The 6,046-nt window shown below is 47.9% G+C and overlaps 1 non-coding gene across 1 annotated transcript; it reads right to left on the bottom strand.

Moving 5' to 3' along the window:
• Positions 1 to 667: 667 nt before the first annotated feature.
• TRNAP-AGG (transfer RNA proline (anticodon AGG)) lies at positions 668 to 739 on the bottom strand. Its single transcript has one exon. It is a non-coding gene; the product is annotated as a tRNA-Pro (tRNA).
• Positions 740 to 6,046: the final 5,307 nt, after the last annotated feature.

The following is a 6,046-nucleotide window of genomic DNA, read 5'->3' as shown; positions in this document are numbered from 1 at the left end:
TAAAGATTGAGATGGAGAAATAGGTAGATGTCTTATAGAGGGAAAGCACACTTTCCCAGTGGGTCCCCTGGAGGGGATGGGCCTGGACAATTGCCCTCTTTGCCCGTGCCTTATGACATCCCTGCAGGGAGGCTGGGATGGGTGAGCCTCGCGATATGACACCCACATCAAACATCTATATTTTTTAAGTAAGTATTGATTATCTGATTACATTGATTATTCAACGATTTGTCTGCGTATGTGGTTTAAGTAAAGCAGGGCACCACACGGTGTTTAAAATGAGTCCCTCGTGATTCCACGTGATCTTTTACATTTATCTATAACACACACAGGTCACATTTTTACCAAAATTATGCAGTGGTATTTCACAATCAACGACATTCCATGCTGCAAGCTCGCCTAGTGCAGATGACTTAAGTTTATTTGTTTCAATTCTTTTAAGAGCATTGGTGACTGTCAAAGATAAGAAGGCGGAAAACACCGCTAAGCAAAGTTTTTTTTAAATGTTTGCAGTCCTCAGGTTAAAAAAGGCTTTTCAGATGGTTACACTTTTTAGTGTCAACATACTTCGTCAGCTCACGTTTTTTTCACAAAGAAGAAAAATTACCTGTTTGGAACACGAATGCACAAAAAACACATTTCTTTGTTTATGATATACATAAAAAGAGGGCTCGTCCGGGATTTGAACCCGGGACCTCTCGCACCCTAAGCGAGAATCATACCCCTAGACCAACGAGCCAATAGAGAAAGCTCAGATGTCAGTCGTATAAGTACGTACTTGGAGATGCTGCTGGTACAGATGTTCCCTTCACTGCCACATCAGCAGCCCTGCTCCCAGTCTACAATGCAATTCCTTCTGTATCCAGCAGGTTCTCTCTCGTCTCTGCTCTTCCACAGCAGGAGAGTTCCTCCCAGTCACAAAGATTCTCGACACCAGTCGAGAAAACATCTGCCTACTCGGAGGACTGGTTTACTTAACGTCTAAGATTTCTATTCAAGAACACGTGAGAGTACAGTGGTATTCATTCACCAGATGCCGTATGACTCGTCCCTTTTTCATGTACTTTCTTTACTCAGACTACTATAATCTGACACCTTAATTTAAATGGTACATTCGGTGTCATCCGCTGTTACAAGTCCCAGAATGCACTGATTGTTAAATGTAAGCTCGGCGCAGGTGTTTCTTCATTCAGTGAGAGGGAGTCCTCTGGTTACCAGTAGCATAGCCTTGTGTCTGGAACCCAAGTGCAAAAAAAATGAAATGTGTCCCCCTCCCCCTGCTGCAGTTTGAAATATAAAATATAGCAATTATCAGGGTTAGGTGGGCAACGCAGGCCTAGGCTGTGCTTAATTTGAGCCAGTGGTTTCCGGTGCTCGGCACCGGCTCTTACTTCACTGCCGCCTGCCACAAATTGGCTCCGACTAAATTAGAGATTACCTCAACAACAGTTCATTCTTATTTCAAAATCCATTAAAAATGACTATTAGTTGCCAGCCAAGCCTTTCTTTTGGGGCCTAGTATAGTCTGAATTGTCACTCTTGCATGTGATGGTTAGTAGTTGTGCCTTTTACTATCACTCGCAGCAACGCAGGGCCAATGTGTGGTGCAAGCTGAGGTAGCCTCCCGATGAGAACCGGCCCCTATTGTTTCAAATTAAGCATTAGGCCTATGGGTTCCGGTGCCACTGCACCTGATGCGTCAATGGGAGCTACACCCCTGCTGGGTACCGAAGTTCAGAGCCTGCGCATTTCAGCCCAGAAGCGACGACGTGAATGGCAACACAAGCGCTCCGTGTTCCATACCTCTGGGGGATGGGGAGGGCCTGACCAGAGGCTGGTGACGTCATTACCCATTCCCCTGCGTCCCCACCCGCTCCCCCAGTCTGCTTCAAGCACACGCTGCTGAAACCCCACTTTCAAGCATCCAGCAGCCAACAGTGATAGCAAGTCATGTAATTCTCTATCTGATGACGCCAGAACACAGAACACCACCTAGGCAGGTCGCCACGTTCCCGATAAAAGTGCATTATGGGAGCTGTGTTCTTTCTCTGCTTCGGTTGATTTAGCACACCTGGTAGTAAGTAATCTGCATGAAAGTCGAGGCCTGTGGTTCTCCAGTCCAGAGACGCTGGGTATACCCGAGACGGTATGCAATATATAGTCACTCCATGGATTCGTATGGCATGTGGAAGTGTGTATTAAATCAGAGTCTCGGTAGTTGTGGCTATGTGTGACACAAAGACTGCAGGGAGCCGGTGTCCTGGCATGAAGCAGTGAGCCGTGAAAGGCCTTGCCTCTCCTTGCTTGGATGGCGCAGTAAGACCCCGTCCTGCACAGAGAGCTCTGTGCACCTGTTGATCCACGGCCCCTTCACCAGGCGCCTCATGGACCCGGCGCGCGCGCATACCTTTCCTGATCAAGGCCCAGCCTTTCCCCGGTCCCTACACAGACACTTTTAGATCAGTGTAATGCCTGATTCAATCCATAGGCTGGTGAGCTCGACCACAGAGACTTGTCTGAACCAAGCACTTAGGTCGGCTTTAGACAAACCCTGAGGCCGCAGCAGTGTTTTCACTTTTCAAGACACATACACACTACTCCAGGGCAGTGCACACTGACCCTGCTGTAGGGACGTGTCTACATCCCTTGGGGGTTGCCAGTGACCGAGCAGACACTGGGACCACACAGTAGCATGCATTGTGCAAACCTCGACGGAAGCCTGGTGGTGCAGGTGGTGAGGCGAAGGTCGGGGGTCGTCGTAGCACGAGCCAGGGTCATCTGAGGGATTGCAAGAGCTGGTCCTTAAATCGTGTTCGGTTTTAACTCACATTTAATATTCCAGTACTCAACTGCCTTGGACGTGGGTATGTAAAGCTACCACATATATATTATTGCACCCGTTCGCATGGCCGTACGGGTGCAGATCAACAATACAGACGTGGAACATCCTTTGTTTTTGGAAGTAGTTAATTATGTCCAGTAAATCCACACAGCAACGAGGTCTGAGCTTTCAAGTTTCTCGGGTGCAGGCGTGGGTAATCCATCCAGTCTAGAATTTAGGGTTGCATCATGGGACTTGTAGTTCATTTTTATACCATTAAAAAAAATTAGGACTACAAACACCAGAATGAAAAGAAAAACCCTGGACCGGGAGAGCTACGCGAGCAATGACCTGGGAAACAGAGCGTTCGAGTTTCCCATGTTTTCAAGAAAAAACAGGACAGTTCTTTCTTGATCTTTTGGGATTTGTAGTTCTGTTTTATTTCATTGCAAAATCATGTCTACAAGTGCCTGAATTCCAAATGTAAACCTGGGCTGTATGTACTACTCACAAATGGCCGTTGAAAACCTAAGAGCTCTGCGATTGAGAAGGTTTAAATGTATTTTAACTTCACATCACCTTTATGAACCATCAATAAACTGGATATTTAACAACTCCCTCTCAGCAAAACACAAGGAAGCACCCACACGCAACCATGAAAATCCCAGAACTGTGTACAAGGGGCACCCAGATTGTGTGAGTGCAGCAGCGTCATGATAAGGGCAGAAAGTGCTAAACAATGCTGACAACATCACAATGAAGACAATGCCCAGTTCGAATGACCTTAGGGAAGAGGTCTTCAAACTTTTTGATGCCGAGACCCCCTTGTAAAACCTTTTTAGGTGTAAAGACCCCCTTCCGACAAAAGTTTCTAGAAACTGGTACTCCTCAAAATCAACTATTGACAGCCATAAATGCGCCTTTTAGACCTCATCACATCCATCCATCCATCATTCATCCACCCACACTTTCACACATCCATCCATTCATCCTTCATCCATCCACCCTTTCATCCTTCCATCCATACATCCATCCTTCCACTATTTCATCCTTCCATCCATCCAGCCTTTACCCATCCACTGTTCCATCCATCCATCCATCCAACCATCATTCATCCACCCACCTTTTCACACATCCATCCATCATTCATCCATGCTACCTTTTATCCATCCAGACATCCATCCACCCTTCCATCCATCCATCCACCCACCCATCATTCATCCCCCCCACCTTTTCACACATCCATCCATGCATGATTCATCCATGCAACCTTTTATCCATCAATACATCCATCCACCCTTTCATCCTTCAATCCATCCATCCTTCATCTGTCCCCCCTTTCATTCTTCCATCCATACATCCATCCTTCATCCATCCACCCTTCCATCCATCCATTCACCCATCATTCAGCCACCCACCTTTTCACACATCCATCATTCATCCATGCAACCGTTTATCCACCCATACATCCATCCTTCATCCATCTACCCTTTCATCCTTCCATCCATACATACATCCTTCATCCATCCATCCATCCTTCATCCATCCACCCTTTCATCCATCCATCCATCCATCCACTCATCCTTCATCCACCCACCTTTTCACACATCCATCCATCCATCATCCATCCACCCTTTCATCCTTACATTCATCCATCCATCTTTCATCCGTCCACCCTTTCATCCTTCCATCCATACATCATCCTTCATCCATCCATACATCCTTCATCCATCCACCCTTTCATCCATCCATCCATCCACTCATCCTTCATCCACCCACCTTTTCACACATCCATCCATCCATCCATCCATCCTTCATCCATCCACCCTTACATCCATCCATCCATCTTTCATCCATCCATCTTTCATCCATCCACCCTTTCATCCTTACATCCATACATTCATCCACCCTTTCATCCTTCCATCCATACACCCATACACCCTTTCATCCTTCCATCCATACATTCATCCTTCATCCATCCACCCTTTCATCCATCCATCCACCCATCATTCATCCACACACCTTTTCTGTGCCTCTCTCATGGGGGGGGGGGGAGGTGGTCAGTATCTATCTGTGTCTCCTTCCTTCTTCTTCCTCCCTCATGGGAGGGCATCTCTGTACCTCCCAGCTGGGGGTGGGGGGGGGCAGACAGGCTGTAACAACATCTCACAGTGAAGAACAGACTCTCAGGCACATTCCCCTTGAACAGGCACCATGTATGAGGGCTTGTGGGACTTGAACCAATGATTTATGGGACGTGTCGGAGGGGGGGAGGAGGACCTTTCACGTGCTTTACTGGCGGGACCCACAGCTCCAGGCGCGCAACGTCCATTGAACTCAAAGGGCTACAGCCTCCTCCCCCAACCACCCCACCCCCCCCGTCCATTGAACTCAAAGGGCTACAGCCTCCTCCCCCAGCCACCCCACCCCCCCCCGTCCATTGAACTCAAAGGGCTACAGCCTCCTCCCCCAGCCACCCCACCCCGCCACCCCCCTCGTGTATGGCGGACCGGCTGAAACAGCTTCATGGACACACACAAAGCCACACCGAGTACTTCACAAGTCTTTAAAAGACCTTTTGCTTGTTAATGAGGCTTTGATGTTTTTCACCCTTTCGTTGTCAATTAGGCCTTCTCCTTGAGCACCCTCAATCAGCCGGACGCCACTAAGGCAAACCAGGCGTTTCAAGGAACTGCACGCTCTGACAGAATCTGCGACCCCCTTCTCAGGACTCCACGACCCCCCTGGGGTCGCGCCCCACAGATAGAAGACCTCTGCCTTAGGGACTATTTCAAATATGCAACGGCAAGAGAAGGCCAATGTACTGCTAGAAATCGGGTGTGTTGAATATTAGAGGATTTGATTGCTTCAAATGTAAATGTCTGTGTTGGAACTTGGTCCTTTCTGCAAGGTCGCCCTATATCGGAGGTCTTCAAACTTTTGTCGGCTGAGCTCCCCCATCTAAAACTTTTTACACATTGAGCTCCCCCACTATCACCACCACCTGACAAAAATGTTCTGGAAGCTGGTACTCTGCATCATTGATGGCCCTTCCCTCCTGCAGAGCCCAGGTCGCATAGGGCAAATAATATTAAATAAATTAAGAGTGTTTAGTAAACTGAAGTCTGCTTGCTGGAGGATGTCTAGAGGAGCCATGGGACATCTTGAGTTACCTACAGAGGGCTGCCTTTAGGAGGTGCACTGACAGTGCTGCGCCACCTTTTG

Source organism: Lissotriton helveticus, chromosome 1_1 (assembly GCF_964261635.1).
Source record: "Lissotriton helveticus chromosome 1_1, aLisHel1.1, whole genome shotgun sequence".
In the NCBI taxonomy this organism is placed as follows: domain Eukaryota; kingdom Metazoa; phylum Chordata; class Amphibia; order Caudata; family Salamandridae; genus Lissotriton; species Lissotriton helveticus.
The sequence above is the reverse complement of the archived record's forward strand: the minus strand, read 5'-3'. Positions and strand labels throughout refer to the sequence as shown.